At 45.2% G+C, this 19,092-nt stretch overlaps 1 long non-coding RNA gene across 3 annotated transcripts in view; it reads left to right on the top strand.

Annotated features, from left to right (window-relative positions):
- The window catches only part of LOC102165006, a 320,646-nt gene that overhangs the window by 251,468 nt on the left and 50,086 nt on the right, over positions 1-19,092 (top strand). For all 3 annotated transcript variants that reach the window (XR_002340479.1, XR_002340477.1, XR_002340478.1), the window contains 2 exons: positions 1,885-1,987; positions 5,778-5,969. This is a non-coding gene — a long non-coding RNA (uncharacterized LOC102165006). The remainder of the gene's footprint in view (positions 1-1,884; positions 1,988-5,777; positions 5,970-19,092) is intronic.

Raw genomic sequence — 19,092 nt, 5'->3', positions numbered from 1 at the left:
TTCAGAAAGGCATATTTAAGGTGACTGGCCGTAGAAAGTACTAGACCCAAATAACCTCTCAGGGTTCTTAAGGACAGGACTTGAAGCTTGGGAAGCAAGCGCCAAATGAGCTGCAGGCGTGAAGGTGACGAGAAGGGCTCCAACGTAGTGGGAGCAAAGCTGCCCAGATTTCAAAGCGAGTTCTACCTCCTAATGTTACAGCCATTAAATCAAGAATTTAATTCTTTAGCCAAAATGCCCTATTTCCTAATAGAGTTCTCACTTGGCAAAAGCTGCTTATAAATATCTCCCACTCTTTCCTCTTCTCTCCAGCTTTCAGAGCGCAACCCAAGGCCATTTTATATTAAATAAAGAACGAAGCAGTAGAAACCAAAAGAACTAATGTGTCTGGGCTCATCTCTTGTCCCATCATTTTATATCAACTTTGAATCCAAGAAAGCCGAATAGTAATTCAGCCATGAACCTGCCGCATACACTGGGGGAGATGTGAAGCATGTGTTTTCAATTCATTTACACTTGACTCATCATAATAGGTTGCTTTTTTTTTTTTTTAGTGCTATTTGATGTTTAAGAAAATACTTCAGCCTTTTAAAATAAGCCTTTTAGAGTTTTCTCCATTCACGGCAGGACACTGCAGAGGGCTGAGAGAACAGGAACTTGAGAGCAGGAAAGTTCAGGGACAGTTCGAAATTCAGAGCCATGAATCTAGAGAAGGTTCAGAAGTTGGCAAAGTGAACCCTCTCGTCCCTACCCACAAATAATAAATAACAACCCCAACAAGGAAAGGGAGAAAGGGGAAAGCCACTGGAAAGCCATAACTTATCCCGTCTCCAGCCTTACAGCTCTCTCAATAAAGCAGAAGTTCTTCGCAGAACCTAGGTTGTGCTGCCTGCAGGGAGCCAAGATCGTCTTCTGTCATAAATTACCTTGCTGGGGATAAGCTTTCCTCCAGGTCCAACAGACAGGCAGCTCTGCAAGACCCATCACCCGGCTCTGTGCTCCTTAAATTATCCTTCATCTGGTTGTGACATCTGAAAAGCTAGAGGGAGAATCATCACCCCCAAATCTGACCTTCCCATACCACTCGGTCTTTTTTTTCAGTAAAGCACGACACCACGGAGATAGACACAAAAACATTCTATTTGCAAACCAAACTAGAGGGGAAAAGAGCTTTCTGTATACTTCTCCAAATAAATAGGACAATGTTTTCAAACTTGTGCACGCTAAAGACTTTTTTTTCGTTGCAAAGTGACCCTAAGTCCTTTTCCCAAACAAAAGAGCCGCAGTGATGCTGATAATCATTAGAGGTGAGGGTGGGAGGGAGCCTTGACTTTTCCCCTTTGTTCCTGCTTTGCAATCAACAGCCTTGCTGTGGCTTTCCAACCGCATTCAGACATGCACGCACACAAACAGACACGTGCACCCTAACATCTGAGGACCTAGAATATTTGAGTAAATGGCTGCAGTACCTTGAAATGTGATCAAGCTTCAAGAGCAGGTACCAGGCCAAGAGAAATAACTCTTATCCATAAAAAGTTCCACAGTAAATCAGTAACTCTTTTCTTCCACATGTCTCCTGACATGTTTCATTTGTCTGCCTTGACAGGATTGTGGCAAGTGGAGCCGACCATTGGTGAAATTAGAATGGGCCTTTGTGGGGAAGGGCTGGACGTCAGGCGTGGATGGACAGGACGGAGGGCTACACAGAGTAGGGATCTTGTAAACACCTGTAGGTCAGCTTCATGTGATGGAGGGTCCAAAAGAAGGGAACGGAGATTTCAGACGTTGCAGGTTTAAAATACATCAGGCCAATGGGCAGACACCGGAACAGTCATATCCTCCAAGAGATTTAACTTCTTCTTTTCCTCATTTGCTTCTCCCTAGAATTCGGCCTTCATCATCAATGCTGGAGAATAAGACAGACCTGTTCACTTCCCCTTCGGCATGTGACGTTTGGAACACAGATTTACGTGAGGAGCAGGAAAAGGTACTCTTTGCCACGTCTGCACTGTCTGAACAAGAGGAAGGCAGTGGACTTATTAGTGTCAGGCTGGCTAACCTTGGATCTGGTCAAACAATTTGTTGTGAAGGAAAGAGCTTTTTACCTGGAGAAGGAACACACCTCGACCCAGCCAACAAAATGGCTTTTAAATACCTACACTTGGAATTCCCCTCATGGCTCAGTGGTTAATATACCAGACTATCATCCATGAGGACACAGGTTCAATCCCTGGCCTCACGTAGTGGGTTAAGGAGCCCTGTATTGCTTCGGCTGTGGCACAGGCCGCCGGCTACAGCTCCGATTTGACCCCTAGCCTGGGAGCGTCCACATGCCGCATGTGTGCCCCCCCCCAAAAAAAGACCAAATAAATAAATACATACATACCTACACTTTATCTGTTTAGGAAGAAGAGTCGTGGTGGCTAGCTGTGAGGCCCAGCGCTCCTTCCCCTGTACCTGATGGGAGCACCCCAGTCACTGTAGTCGCTTTGGCATTGAAGGAGAGGAGATTATCTCTAAGTCTTTATCTAAAGTAGATCATTTAATCACACCCTGCAAATAAGCGTAAGCTACCCCGCTTTTGCAGATGAATAAACTGAGATAGGGGCAGAGATCAAGTGTTCATCCCAAAGTTACCCAGTAGTGAGACCTCTGCTCAAATCCAGACCACCCACCCGGCCACCTGCTCATGAGACCAATTCCCGCAGTTAGAGGTGTTTTCAACAAGATTATTTAAGGCCAATGGCTATTCAGTTTCCCATTGGTTTCATATGTATGTGCCTTAGGTCTTTATTTTTTTTGCTCTCCTTTTTTTTTCTTTTTTGATACATGTTTTACGTCAAACACATACATAACATGCATGCGTATCCAGCTCCACAAATTTTCACAAGATGCTTGGAACCAGCATCTGGATCAAGGAACAGATCCTTTCCAGCCCATACGCCTCTCTGGTGCCCTCCTTCAAGTCATTACTTTCCCACCCCCTTTATATTCCTGCCCCCTTTTCACCAGGGCAAGGGGTGTGTGTGGACTCTTTGGCTGTGAGCATGTACTTTAGAAGCAGCCTGTCTGGATTGAAATATCGCTGTACCTTGGGCAAACTGTACATCCTTGGGCAAGTCGTTTCCTCAACTTTAAAATGGGGGTATTAACAGCACCTCCCTGGCAAGGTCGTGGTGAAGGGCACTACACCTAAAGAGTTTCGATCAAGGCAAACAGAAAAGGCTCAGGGTAAGCGCCGAGAAAACAACAGCTATTATTACTGCTGGGACACCTCTCCCCCTCAGAGACTGTCTGTGGAAGACCAAGAAGGTACAAAGCTAGGGAGGCAAAGGAGATGACGTGAGAGAGAGAGGAATTCCAACGAAGTACTCGCTGGCTGTCAGGACGGGAAACAGCCCCATCTCTAGGCTGGGGAGAGGATCAGAGCTGAACAGGTGGAGGAAGAGCTAAGCTAGGCAGCTTTCTAGTCATTTCAGAATCAAGATCTCAGAGTAAAACTATTATTTGAAACCTTATGTATTTTCAGTCTTACTTATGCTTCATGCATGTGTAAATATACCTGCGAAAGACGAGTAAGCCGGAATGTTTTTTGGAAACCTTCCTTGAACTTTCCATGACTCCTGATGGTCCAGAATTGAACACATATTTAAATTTTCCTACAACAGAAAAAATGAACATGGGACTTCACACACTCATTTCTGCCCAACTCACAATTTCATTCCCAGTACGACTTTTTAGGTAGAATAGATGCAGGCATTTTTCCTTATCACCTTTCTTTATATTTTTTCACCCCCGGAACATTTTTTACCCATTGAATTTAGAACTTCTCAATTGTTCTCCTCCTCCATGTAAATCGAAAGCAAACAGTTAGTTTAAAGCATAGGTTCCAAAAAACCAGAAGCCTGAAAGAAATAAAAACCTACAACTGAGAACTTCCTGGGCAAATTTCCTTTTTTTTTTTTTCCAGCCCAAGGAATGCATTTGCTGAAACATCTACATATTTTATGAAATGCTTCACCATGTTATCAAAATTACAAAAGAAAAGAGAAGATGACTATAAACATATCTCAAGAGATATTAAAAATGACAAGCACATGGTAGCAATTTGACTGTTGAGTTGACTACCGCTAAGAACTAGCACCACTTAGGTGTCCAAGTATGAAATAGATTGAGGCCTGATATATTGATTTGTTAAGTTATAATTAGGTTTAGGAAAACTCAGAATGGACAGGCAAAGAAGCATGAGCATGATTCCATCTGTCTGTCTCTGTCTCTGTCTTTCTCTCTCTTTCTTGTCATTACCCTCCCTCTCTTGCTTCTGTAGTTTTTCTTTTCATGCTTGAGTTTGAAGTAAGCCGACCAGAGATGACTGTTAAACTCTGACACTGTACATTTTCCAACTCTAGACCTTTTTAATGCAGCAGAGATAATGTTACTTACAGAGCTTCTCAACAATGTGGCCCTGGGCTGGCCAGGGCCTCTGTCTGAAAGAACAAAATGCTTCCTTTCTGGGTGGCTGGCTGGGAGCTGGAACAGTACATGATGTTCAAGATAAGGCGGTGGAAGTTCCAAGCACTGAGCTCGTGTGGTGTAACCAAATGAGGTAAAATAAGAAGTGGAAAGGCAGTGCGGAGCTGCCTTGTCCGCAGCACCGTGTCAGAGCCCGCACCCAGGTCTGGAGTCGGACACCGTCTTTCTCAGTCATGCGGGAAGACCTTGCCCTTGCTCCTTAGCTCTGCAGAGAGATGAAGACGAGATGAAGCAGCTTTGTTACCTTTCAGGGATATCATAGATACCAAAGGGATCATTATAAAGTGATTCTTAATACCCTTGAGCTTGCTTTGAAAGAGAAATTGAATTAATAATTTCTAATCCAGTGGCTGAAGATTGTGTTCACTCATCTCTAAAACCAGGGATTATGGTTTGAGCCCTTGAATCCCTTTTAGACAATTGAGCTTACTCTGAACAGGGTGCTGGCCAACATCTCAGCCACGGCATTTGGTCTCTAGACTTGGACTCGGGCAGTCCTCCCCACGGACCACACACCCAACTTCTACCCAGGACAGCTCTGGGCGTCACAGCCTTCTTCTGAACCTCGGCTTCTCCATCTGTAAGATGGGAAGAGCAAGACTCACTTCATAGTGAGTTCAGTGGCCTAAAACCCAATAAAGTATTATTACTGACTTGGCTTCTCTCGTTTTGCCTCGAATTTTCAGTCTTGTTCCTGGGAGTCCAGCAGGAGCCAGTGATGCCCTGACTTTCTCCTTGGCTCTCCTCCATGGACACAACTTAAATTCTCCCCCTTGGAAGTTAAGGGGCTTCCACCAATGCAAGTCCCACCTGTCTGGCTGAAGCTCATACGGCTCCGATAATCCCATATCAGGGGAAGGGGTCAGGGTGCAGACTGACCCCAGGCAGGGTGCTGTATCCTGGCTCCACTTTCTGCTCAGTCTCTTGTCTCAAGAAGTCGTTCCTAAGTAATTAAAATGGGCATCTGCTCAGTTCCCAGACACTCCTCTTTGACTCATTCCTTCTGCTGTCTTCTGGGGTGGTGCCCCTCAATTGGTTTTTCAAGTACTCCCTTCAATAAGACACCGCTGCCCGCACACCCCAGTGTATGTTCATGTGCTTATAAATTACAGACTTGTAGTACTCCGAGGATACGTTTTAGCATTCTGAGAACACATACACACCACACAGAAACTGTTTAGAGAGTGAGATTAAAAAGCAAATAGAAAAAGGAACTCAAGCATTTTCTTTGTGAACCCCAACAGATCATCTCGGGCTCCTGCTGCTGCTGTCCAGCCTCCCTGGCTCTGTGCGAAGAGTGTCCTCCCAAGGCACCTGGACGTCCCACCTTTGAGAGAGATTTGCACACACCGTGACCCACGAGCAGGTCCTTGGGGCCAGAAGGAGCCTCCACTGTCAGCACAAGAGCATCACCGCCAAGTCAGACAGCTTCTTGGGTAAGTGACCTGTGCAGTTGGACAGGACCCCATACTTAGCACTATGCTTGGTTAAATCGCAGCTGTCACTGTCTTAAAACTCTCCAAAATTTTATCCTTGAACTTGAGAGATCCAGTGGGACAAGGGAGCATGTGACGTAAGAGATATGCTCAGTGAGGGGTGTCCCTGTTGCTTGCTGCCACATTCACATGGAGCTCTGGGATTGCCCCACGAGTATAGCATCCTGGTGGACCCACCACATGTGGGAGGTCAGAAGACTCAACGCAAGTACAAGGTAAGCATGTTATGGGAGGCATCTGCTTTCCAAGTGTGGTAGAATATGCACCAATTGAGTTAGTTTTGTCAAATGCTTCCAGTGTTCTGGTAAGAATTAAATTCATATGCATGTATGTGCTATGAAATCAAATTACTTAATTACAGTGATCTGCACCCAAGTTAAATGCTTTTATATTTGCATTTAAAACTGGCATTCCACAACATAAAGGTGAGTGGTATAATTCATGCTAATAATGTAAAATTTTTATGTACCCAAAAATGACATCAGACAGCAAATAAAAAATATCATGAGAGACTGGTGGAAGAAAGGAAAACATTCTATATTTTAGCACCTTTAGTCACCTTTTTTCTTGCTTTTTGAACTCGGGGCCTCATATTGGTATTGTACACGTAACAATACCCATTTCCTAATTCATCTCCAAATGATGGACACCCTGTCTCTACCAAGAATGAATCCATCCCACTCCCTTCTCTCACTGGAACAAAGAGAGAAGATTCTCCCTCCATTTTTGCCCTAAGAAAAGATCTGTCCTTCCAAGGCATGGTTAATACATTCAGTTGATTTCATGATTCAGATTTCATTTGTTCAAAAAATATTTGTGTACTTAGATAGCTAAACTTTAATTAATAAAATGGTCAATATTTGCCCAAGAGAAGAGCTACCTCTTCTACCCTGTTTCTGACATAGCAGAAAATTCCTGCTGAAATGGAGGGATCTCAGTTCAAAGAAACATCACTATTGAAACTCGAGGACAGGGCTCTGGAGCAACTACCCTTCAGCAAACCTCACCCACAGCCAGAAGCTAATGATTTCCAGAGATGGCCACAGCAAAGAATTCACAGGAACATGGGTCATTGTGTCAAGGATCATGTCAAAAAGACAAGGTCACCAGTTCCAAATATTTCAGAGGTGAAAGGTTGTTCTTATAAATACTGCATCCTCCAGCTTCAGCACGCCGTTGTATGCTCCGTCATAATTTGATGGGCCACCAGCTGTCATTAGCAGGGCCTCCATCCAAGTGAAATTCCTCAGTCTTCACTAGCCAGATGTCACTCTTACATCATGGTTGACAGCTTCTTGCAGGAGTGGACACGGTCAGGTTTTTGCCGCTAGAATCCACTGAATCAGTGGTTCACAAAGTGCAGTTCAGGGGCCCTAGGGATTCTGGAGACCCTTCCTGTGGGTTCATCCGATGAAAAGTATTTTCGTAATAATACCAAAAAGTTATTTTTGTTTTTCACTTTTATTCTCTTGAGTGACAGTGTGGTTTCCTAAAGGCTATTTTCATTGTTCTGTTGGCTAACAAATGGAATATGTATTCTTGTATTTTAAAACTTTCTCCATTTTTATGTCCAATATGGTTAATATTTGTAAGTATGATCCAGATAAACGTCAGCTCTCTCAGTCATCAATATTTTTAAGAACGTAAAGGGGCTCTAAGACCAGAAAGTGTGAGAAGGGCTAGACTAAGTGAAGTAGGTATCCACCACCTTTCAGATTTTTTCAGAGATGAGTCTGCTTTCCCCTTACCAAGAAAATTCTTTCCCACATCTTAGCAGGTACCAGCGATTCTTATGAGATTGTCATGCCAATGCCGAACAGGCAAACGCTGTGACTCAGCCTTGATCACTTTGACAAACAATGCTAAAGGTATACACCTCTGGACTTTGCAAAGTGACTCTTCATATGACACACTGCAACTATGTTTTGTGTAAGCAATAAGATTTTAAATGTCTTTGCATAAAGTTTTAGTATATATTAATTTTTAATTGCCTTGTGTCCACAAACCAAAAAAAAAAATGTAAATAAATGGCATCTGACAGAGCTGGTACCTGGAAGAGGGAATCTCCACTACTTCCTAAAGAATATCTTCAACACACAGGTAGATACACGCGTGCACACACACACACACACACACATACACAATCCTTCATGCACACATATGGTATTTAATGCATACCCGTGACCGAACAACCAATGCTTTTACCTTTTCATGAACTATGAGTCATTCCCCTGCTCCAGAGAGGGTTTTCTGAGCTTCATAAATATTGACCATACTCCCTAAATTCTAACAGGCGATTTCCTTAAATATGAAAGCTGCTTCTCAACTTTACTCTTTATGTTCTATATTCAATCACATGTTGACTACCATGGAAGGAAAAAATATTCCATATAGATGAATACTCCTGATAACCAAAGCTTAGCCACTTCAAGTCCCAAGACATACTTTCATTCATTCATTTATTCATTCAAAAACAATCCTAGACCACAAGCCAGGAATTGTGACCTCAGAATACAGTGACAAATAAAGCAAAATGTACCCTCAAAATAGTTTACATTCTACTGGATCTTGAATAGAATTTGTTCTAAAATCTATCTGAAATTCCTAAAAAGGGAGGTATGTGAAGAAAATATTAGACATCTGATTTCACTTTTATCTTACTATGTTTTATGATGTAAATGATGTACGAGTTTAGTAGCACATGTATAAATTAGAAATAAATAAAAATACACATCTGTTGAAAGTGAGCACCCTTCAAATGTTTACTAATGAGGTGTGCAGTGAAAACAGGTTAGGAATCCAGAGCACATTTTGGGAGGCCTCCTTTTTGAAAAAAAGCCCTCCGTCTGTCATCCTGCTGGACCCTTTCTTGGCCCCTCAGCAGCTGCTTGGGAGTTAATCATAAAATCAGGAGATGCTCTCAGCCGGTGATGCCCTAGACCTCTTCTTTCACAGAAGCAGCAAGACGCAGAACAATAAACAGTTCGCCTGAGCCATCGCCCAGTGTGGCGAAGGAGCTGGAGATGTTGCTGAAAGTGTGATTCTGAGTCACCATCCCCGTGGGTGGGGCCTCCTGGAAATGCAGAGTCCTGGGCTGAGGAATTTCCCAGGTCTGCCCTAACAGCAAGGTCCCCAGGACATTTCCAAGCACTCTAGGGGTGGAGAACCCAGGAGAGGGCAGGTGGGTGCGTGGCCAAGGCCTCCGTGGCGCAGGGGCCAGCCTCTCCCCTTGGCACGTGCGGTCGTCTTTGCCGTTGAAGGGAACCGTGGTGTGGGAGCAGCTGCGCCGCGCTCTTTGACCCGCCGGGCTGTGCATTGCTGATGTTGCTAATTCTGAGGCCGCCTTTCAGGGGCTTGTTTTCCTCTCTCCCTTTGCTGTCAGGCGGTTTGCCGTCATTTCTCGCCGACTTCAGCGTGATCACTACTGGTCTCTCTTCCCTCCTTCCTTGTCCCCCTCTCATTTTCTGCTTTGACTCCGCTGTGGGCTGGGAGACTACACAAATGGGCCTGTTAGGCGTGTGTGTTAATTAAGAGTCAATTAGAGTTAAAGTGCATTGCTTTGTGACTGGTGTTTCCGCTGCTTCCAGCCTGTTTTGCTTCCTTCCTGCGTCTCCACCGAGTTCCAGAGGCGGATTGAGGGGCGCCTGACCTCCGGATAAGTGGGGCACTAGGATATTTACTTTCTTGTCACATTTCACTGCTGTCAAAGCTCAGAGGGTCTGGCCAGCCCCCCGGGGGAGCCAGTGGGCTTAATAATTCAGGACACCTGGGGCTGACCCGCTCCTCCGACGTTTCTCTGGGCTCAGAGTGATTTACACCAAGAAGGGCTGGGATCAGGAGGCAGGAGGAAGGGGCGAGCTCTCCAGGGTGGACCAGGAAGAAGGATCCTCTGAGAAATACGCTAATTTCCAGTTCCAGAAGGGCCTAGGCCTGTCCCCCTCTAATAGCTGCCTGGAATCTCAGCTGTGACACCCACTAGGGTATCTGAATGGGCTCGTAGAGGTGGGAGGAACAAAGCATGATCATGGGAGGGGTGCCATCTCTAGCCTAGAAGGCATAATCAATAGATTTACCACTCGGGTTCATGCCACACAAAATAATGCTCTTTAAATAATAATAAAAAAACCCTTCAGTGTATAACAGTATCTTTGGAGCCTACGCTTTATTTATCTACGATGCCATTGTTCCATGATGTCAAGACAGTCGTGGAGATCATAAAATTTTCATTCTCATCTTGCAGTGAGAAATGAAAATTAATTGTCCTCACGATGCCGCAGGACCCTGCACCCTCCATTGATTACACATAAATACACAATCTTTTGAATGCAGACAACTCTTTTGTCTTTCCAAAGTTATAAAATGACAAAAGTAAAAACGAAGTGGGAACCCAAAGTCAATGTTATTTTACTTCATGGGGTTCTGTGTTTCTTGTGAGCTAATTTCTTGTTTTTCCCAGGAAAGGTAATAGCTTTAGCTAATAGCCCACATCGGGACATGCATGACTGAAGCTGAAGTGTGTGTTTATTTCAAAAAAAAAAAAAGGAATTTTGAAAAGAGGCACAAAGCGAAAGGTACTCATATGCAAAGATGGATCATACCGATCCATTTTCAATGCTTAATTACAAATCTGCTCCAACTAATTTCCTTATTGTGCCCACAGCTGCTGTTCTTTTGTCACCAGTTTATTTTTCTTTGAAAATCTGAAAGGCATCAAGGCTGGCCCTGAAAGTCATCAGGAGCAGAACTGGTGTCCCAGATGCCTCATTACTGGTCTCATTTGCCAGCCTGTTTGGTTGTTTATGTCTTGCATTCAAATCATTTATTTTGCTCAGACCCTCTTTTGCTTTGGAAATGGCTTTAGAACACGGGACTGCTTTTATCACTCAACCGTTTGCCTTGCTGGGTAGCGGGAACATCATGGTTTAATCAACATCACAGTTTGCCCGTAATCTCTGGGCAGGCCTTGTTTAGTAAGTATCAAAAAGGGTGGTGCTCCAAAGACTCCTTCACAGTGACCCAGGGGGTCTGAATTTCTCTTTTGGAAAGCAAAAAATGTTGTTCATAGGAAGTCACAGTGATTTTAGAAGATTTCCATCTGTAAATCTCAAGGTCACATGGAATGGTTTGAACTTGCAAAACTTGCACGTTCACATCCAAGAAGATTGGCTGCTAAAACCGGTCAAGACACTGTGGGGTCGGGCGTGGGGGCTGGCATACTGTGGCTGTTAGTTAAATGCATTGTACTACAAGCAGCATGACGGAAGGCTTAAATGCTTGTTCTGGGAGTCAGAGACACCTAAGTTCAGACTCTGACTTGGGCAAGTTATCACACTCTCGTCAATGCTCCCTAACGTAAAGGAGAAATGAGTAGCATCCAGCTCCTGGAGTTGTAGCGAGAACTACATTAGCTAATGCTTAGAAAGCCCTAGGCAAGAAGGCCAGGCAGGTGGTCACCTCAAAAAACAAGAGCTCTTATTAATACCATCGTTTGCTTCTAGGAGTAAAAAGAGATAGTTGTTTGGCCAACTATTTCCCTTGCATTTTTAATTAATACCTGTACTGTGGGAAACAAGCTAAGTGAATATCGAGGGGAATTGTTACATTAACTGCTATAGGTAGGGTCACTCAGTTACCGTCTAAACCAGGATACTTGGAGAGAGAAAATGTGCTTCATGAATACTTATGCCAGGACAATGGGCATAAATCAGGACCATCCTAGGCAAACCACAACATACTGTTTCTCGCCATAGGAACCTCAGACCCACACATTATTAGAACTGGAAACAACCTTTGATAATTTCCAGTTCAACACTCCAGTCTTACGGACGAGGACAGGAAAGTCCTGAGCAGCCGTGCAACTTCCCAGGGTCACTCAGCTGATCGTGGAAAGTGAGACTCTGGACCACTGTCCTTCAGTTTTACCTCCAGGGGCCGTTGCACAACATCGTTCTGTTGGGAATACCTTCAGCACATCTTTTTCCTTCTCTCTTCTCCTGAAAGAGTCCCAAGCCATCGTACTCTTTTTTCCTCTATTTCACACCTGAACAGATGACAGCCTGCACGAAGCAACCGTCGGAAAGGAAGGCTTGCCGCTCTTTTAACCTAAACCCCATATGTGGTTGTTGAAGGCCATTCTCTTTATTCACTCACGGGTTGAGAGAGAATAGAGCGACTCTTCCCTCCCATGTTTCAATGAAGGACTTTTTTAGCTCTCTCGTGATTATTCTTTGCTCCCTCTTCCTTTGGGATCCGTGAGTTACATCAGTGCTTAACCAGAATTCCCCCTTTGTATCATTTTCCCAAGACATCTCCCCAGGACACATCTGCTTCTAAGCCCCCTGGACATCGTACCTGTGAATGTACACCTTCAATCCCTGTTAGTTACACAGTCTGTAGAGTATTTACCAAGTATAGATTCCAGCAGTTTTTCACTTCAGGTGGTTTTGCTGCGTTATTTAGACAAGGCAAATATTCCATGTACAGGATTTGACTTTAAAGAGACAAGGGAGCCAGAGGATCAGAAATCACACGTGACAGAGCCTCCTAAGGTACATCTCCAGCCTCTCTTTAATGAAGTCCACATTTTATAACAATGCTCCCACGCAAATGCAAATTTCTGTAGATTGTTTATTTAGACTAGCGCTTTTGTACATCCGTCTTTCTCGGTGTTCACCCTCCTCTCCTTTTTTGCCTTGAAAGAGATAATGTGGTTATTCCAGTCACCCGTCTGCGGGGTTTATGGCCTGACGTGCCCATAAAGATGACAAGAGGTGCATTTCACAGGCAGCAGCCTTGCGCTGCCCTTGCCGTTGCTGTTGAACTAGACGAGGCGCAAAGCTACCCTAAAGGGATGGGTCCCACGCTCCCTTCCTGGATGTCGGGTTCAGCGATGAGCGACTGAGCGACGCGCCCACCCGGAGAGTCACGTGATCCATCCCTGGAGGCTGCAGAGCATCCTGGGGGAGTGTACATGAAACTTGCTCAGCATCCTGCCGAGTTAGCCAGCCTGCCACACTGCTGCTCCGTGCTGTTCTCACTTAGATGTACCTCCAGGGGGAAGATACGTGGGGATCTTTCCACCGCTCTGATTAAAAGCCCATTTTTGGAAGAAAGGGCTAAGGCAAGCAAACAGAAGACTGTTCACCAAGAACCTGGTTAAGGATCCGGCATTGCTGTGAACCGTGGTGTAGGTCGCAGATTCACCTTGGATCCTGCATTGCTCTGGCTGTGGCATAGACAGGAAACTGTAGCTCCAATTCAGCCCAGCCTGGGAACTTCCACATGCCGCAGGTGTGACCCTAAAAAGCAAAAAGCAAAAAAGAAAAAAAAAAAAAAAAGGAAGCAGCATGAGTCATGGTTAAGAACAGACTGATGTCAAATAGATTTGAGTCAAGCCCTGTATCTCTCACCGTATGGCCTTGGGCAAGGTATTTAACCTCTCCCTGCCTCAGTCTTCCCATCTGAAAATGGGGAATGAGATCTGCCTTGTGGGATAGCTGTGAGAGTTAAAGGCAGCGAGGCCCCTAAATAGCGTAATGATCAGCACTTTGCAAGAACAAAAAATGACTCGAGCAAGGATTCCCTTCTTCATTGGGTGCCGGGAAAGAAAGGTACCTGATACATTTTGCTTTAAGAAATAGAGCACAAGGCTCAGGCAGCAGAGAATCTCTGACTGTCTCTCTCCCGCATGGAGTCCTCAGGGGGCTGATCACACCACATCCACTTGCAGAGGGATGAAAGGGACCGTTTGTAAGCAGCTCCCCTGGTGGCTCGGAGACAGAGGCCAGCAGGGAAACTTCTCTACACAGAAAGCTCAAGCACCAACCCCTCTGCTCAGCCCGGAGACTCCCTCTCCACCCCTCGTCCGCGTTTCCAGGCTCATCATGGATTCTCCCCATTCATGCTTCCCACTAGTGCTGTATGTCTCCCCCTCGCCACCCGCGGGCGTTCTCTGCTCTTTATTCTCTTCGGCAGGCTCACTCTCCCCTCCGATCCTTGTCTAAAACTCAACCCATCAAAGTGCCTTCTCAGTGAAGATCTTTGTCAGCATCTTTTTTGTAGCATCGTGTTCTAAACTAGTAATAAAAAGCAAAATTGGGTTGTGATGATCGCTGTACAATTCTAAATATAATAAAATTCATTGAGTTATAAAATCACCTTTTTTGAACCCCTGAGCTAAAAGGAGTTCACCCCCTTCCCATCCCTCCTGGAGAGCACTGACTCTGAGGAGTGCTTGTGAGGGAGCTATTTGTGTGCTTGCCCTGTTCTCTTTGGAAGACTATGAACTCCACGAAGGCAAGGAAGTGTGCGTCAGAGGGCTGAGGACAAGGGTCTTGGGACCTGAGCAGCAGGCACAGCAGGAGACAGAGACAAATGATGCTGCAGGCCTGTCACCCCACACAGCCAGACGAAAGCAAAGGGGCAGTAAGAGGGGAGCACACGCACAAAAATGCCAGATGATAAGAATTATGTTGACGCCACTTAGAGGGCAGACTTGCCTCTAGTTTGGTACAGTGGCCCTATCTCTCTAGCCAGATCTCATAAGACATCTCGTAGCCCAGCTTATAACAGGATGCCTGAAGATTCATCAAGGACCACAGCTTCCAGAACCAAGTAGGAGAAGGGTCCCCTCCCGGGACCCCCAGGTGCCCTTCTCTGGGGACGGCAGTGAGCAGGCTGCATCTCCTGCAGCAAACCTTCACTTTGATTCTCAGCCACAGAGAAACCCCAGCCCCCTGTGTTTATGGAAACCCTGGGCCCCAGTGCATCTGGTTTTCCACCAGGGAGCTGAAAGACAGCCCCGCCACGCTCACACTGCTCTGCCCGCCATCCACAGCCAGAGGAGTCCGTGTGGGCTCAGGTTTCGTGGTCAGGCACGGAGGCCCTCCAGGTATATTCCAACCGGTCCATTCAAAGTGAAATCTTCCAGCTTGACCAAGAGTAACTGACCCCAAGAGTGGCCATTTAACCTCCGCTATTTGGTTTATATGGGTAATATTTACACTGGGAACTTGATTAAAGCTGACCTCTTGGTGAAAACGGAATCTGATACATATTTGAAACCCCCTGCCTCCTCCACCCAGTGTCAGGTGTCATCTGCTTCACTTCTCCCCTAATTGGCCGGCTGGCCTCTGGTCCGCCTGCATCCTCCTCTCTCACTGCATGTGTGCGATGCTTCCATCCCCTGCCAGCACGCCCAGAAGTTAACCAGGTTAGGAGCTGCTGCTTGGTGGAGTTTGAGCACAGAGGTAACCTGTTAGAAATAGGTCCTGGTCATCACAGGTAGAGAAGACACCGAAGTGCCCTAAGTAATGTTCTCAGTGTGCAGCCCTCACACACACTGACTGCCACGCTCCCAAGGACACTGCACTCCCAGGGGAAGGAGTTCAGCGGCCATTGGCTCAGGATACCGACTTGAGCATTTTGTCCATTGCTTTTCAGATCAATATGTCTGTGCAACTGAAGGGGAGGCTACTTGATAAAACGTTTGTTTGCTGACCTGTCCAGGAATTCCTCTTTCCCTCAACTAGCCCAGCTGAGCAAGTTTCCATTGATTACCCCTCTTCAAATGCAGGACAGCCTGCAAGCAGATGTGCCTGCAAGAAACTTTAAATCTGAAGGGTGGGGGCAGGGGTGCGAGGGGTGGAGGCCTGGGCAGGAATCGCAAATGAAAACACGGTAGTGAAACAAAACCTTAAGACTCAGGTAGGGAAACTGCTGGCCTGTGTCTGGAGACGGAGCTCATCCAGCAGGTAGCTCTCTGCGTCCATAGCAAGTCACACAACCTCCTGGGCCTCCTGGAGTTCACTTGGAAAGTGGAAGCATTGGCCCAGAAGGCAAATTAGGTCAATTTCAGTTTGACAATATTTGTGACTCCAACAATATCAAACAACAATATAAGGGTGTTGCACGACTGACAGTGATGAACCTAGAAATGCAAGGTCACGTCAGAGGAGGGGTGTATCATGGGGTGTTGGCTCTGGGAAGGAGATTACAGGACCCTGGAGCACTGATCCTATAACCTGGGGTTGATGGTTCCTGCTGTACCTGAGTGGTCTGAGGCACAGATGGTACAATATTCCTGATGGGATGGTTTTTCCTTCGGTGGAGATCAGGGGTCAACCTTTCAACTAGGGAGTGCTTTCCTACATCTCAGACATGTGATTTTATGCCATCCTTGCAACCCTGTGAAGCTGGAATTGCTGTTCCCATTTTACAGATGAAGCTGGAGGCTCAGAGGGTTAGGTTAGGTCCTCCAGTCACATAGAAGATAGAAGCAAGGAGTGAACCTAGCTTGATCCATCCACCTGAGCCGTGGTGCAAGCCCCCAGGGTTCCCCAAGGAGCAGAGCAAAATGACACCAGCGCTGACGGAAAGGAGCCAACTGTGGCCTCACTCACCGTGAATAACCATACGCCAAGGAAAACAAAAGCTATACACAGCACACTGTGATCTTGCAAGATCAAAGAGCCTGAGCTTCTCCAGAAGGCAGGGACAAAGCCGAGTGCTTAGAAGGAACTAAATATGATGAGCAGGGAGTTCCCACTGAAGCTCAGTAGTAAGGAACCCGACTAGTATCCATGAGGACACAGGTTCAATCCCTGGCCTCACTGTGGTGTAGATCACAAACACGGCTCTCATCTGGCTGTGGCTGTGGCTGTGGCCAGCAGCTGTAGGTCCGATTCGACCCCTAGCCTGGGAACTTCTATATGCCACGTCCCCCCCCAAAAAAAATAAGTTAAAGAAAAAATGATGAGCATAGCAATGAGTTAAAAGACCATTTCAAGAGGAAGAGAAGCCACCAGCTAAAAAATATTCAGGCAGCTGAAGCCTTTTCTTTGAACCCAGGAGAGAGTTGCATGCTCCTTATAGGATGTGTCGAGGCAGGGAGACTCTCCCTGTTCTGCCCTCCGGTCCACCTGCCAGCAGCAGTGGCCCATGATCTGAGCTGACCAGGCAGAGGCCCAAAGAGGAGGTAGGGACTCCTGCTCACGTCACCTGACCACGCGTTCTCTGGCAACCCCACCCCCACCCCCAGCAGGGCACTGGTGATGTTCACACAGCCCTGCTTTGCTCTCGACCCTTTGGGAGCCGCCTGTGAGTGTGGAACGAAGCCTGTGTGCACCTGACGCGGGGGTGGGCTTCAGACACTGGAAAGCCACTCCCACGCATCATAGAAGAAATATCAAATTACTGGGAATAGTGTGATAAATTAAGTTTTTTTCAAGATCATGTTCCTTTTTCTATTTCTAGCCAAAGAATCTCTTTCCCTTTATCTAAACAATCAGAGGATTTGGTTTTCTCAAATCCCAAGTTTTTTCTGTCTGTGAAGGTTATTATGGGCTTGGTTAAACAAAGTACTTGTTTATAATAGATATAATAGATGATGGAGTCATTTTGAAATTACGCAGTTGGTGTAATAAAACCAGTTAAAACCTTATTTAAAAAATGTCACAGTTGGTCAAATGTATTAATGGCATATGGTTTAGTTTTCTCTGTCTCTTTTTTTCCCCCTAGAACAATATGTGCATTCTCATTTCACAGAGTGGGTAGAGGATTAATGGAGCAAGATAAACTTTCTCCTGGCTTCTCTTTCAGACAGTCTACACTTTCATTAGCTGACTCGAGCTTTATTTATCCCTTTACCATGTCTTTCCCATCTTGTCTTTCTCTTCCCTGTAGCACCCAATTATGCAATTCCTAAAATTCTGGGTAATGTAAGAGATAAATATTATATCAGGTACAGCATGTTTTAGAAAGAAAAGTTAATGCAGAAATTACACACGACATAAACAGAATGCCTGCACTTGGCAGGCATAATTATTTTTCCTCCTATTGACGTTACCACCCATAATAATAAAGTTTAAAATGTGCCCCCAAACATCCTGTTTCAGCTGCATGTAGTCTTCCTACCAGCAAAGAATGTAATTGCATTATTTGTCTCCTCTGAAATCTCTCACTCAGAGCTACACCTTTCCCAAGATTTCTGTTTAAAGATTTAAGTGGTCATTTCCAGACGTAATGCATCAACTGAAGTTTTGACATTGGGACCTGCCTGCCAAACCAAGCTGTACTGGTCAAGTGGTCATCTCAGAATGGTGCTGGGTTTTGCCTGGAGCTTGGAGATGCCATCTCTAATCTACAGCCCTGTCATGAATTTGTTTTTTTGTCATAAATGAAACATGGGGCTGGGCTTTAATTTTCCTCACTGCCCTCTGTCAAGTAATAACCATAAATATTGTCCTGAATCATTAAGTCACAACCTGAAACGTGATCCTGCCCAGCTCCCAATCAGACGGCCATCTGGAAGATGAAAGAAGTCTATTTGGGTTTCGGAATGATCCAGACTCTAATTTGTAGTAACAGTCTTAACAGGCTGTTTCAGAGACATTAACCAGTAACTTGTCTCAGATTCTCAAGGAAGGTCCATTATCCACAGTTGGAGGTATTTGCTTCAAGCAGAACCATGAATTGTAACTGTTGGAAAACTACCAGGCTCGCTGGCTTTCAATCAAATGCCATATTCTTCCATGGACACTAGATTTTTACCCAAGGGCAAGAATATATGCACAGAGCAGATGCATACATAATATATCTCCAATATTCTCTATGTCATAAGGAAAGCAAACATTTCAAGAAAGGAAAACAAATTGCAGCTCCAACAAGCAAACAGCAAAGCAACATGATAGATATATCATTTTTCCTATCACCCTGAGGTTACTTTTGCAGAGAAAAATAAATTGTACTCTTATTTTGCTGTAGAAATAATCTTGTCAACACAAAGAGAAAGTCATTATCTAAAGTCTGGAAACATATGCTTAAACATGAGTACACCACTGATCAAAGGCATCAAGCAATTGCTTTAAATATCTGACTTTTTCCTGGTCATTAGAGAAGCAAGCACTATCCCTAGGAGATGCCTCTCCATTTCCACTTGACTTTGGACTGGAAGACCAAAGAGAGACAACAACGGAGGAAATCATGTTTCTTCTCTGAGTTATACACAGCAGCACTCTCCCCATGGGAGGGTGTTCAGTTTCATTTCCGAACATTGCAAATACGC

This window comes from Sus scrofa, chromosome 18 (assembly GCF_000003025.6).
Source record: "Sus scrofa isolate TJ Tabasco breed Duroc chromosome 18, Sscrofa11.1, whole genome shotgun sequence".
Lineage (NCBI taxonomy): Eukaryota > Metazoa > Chordata > Mammalia > Artiodactyla > Suidae > Sus > Sus scrofa.
This window is presented reverse-complemented; position numbering and strand designations above follow the sequence as displayed.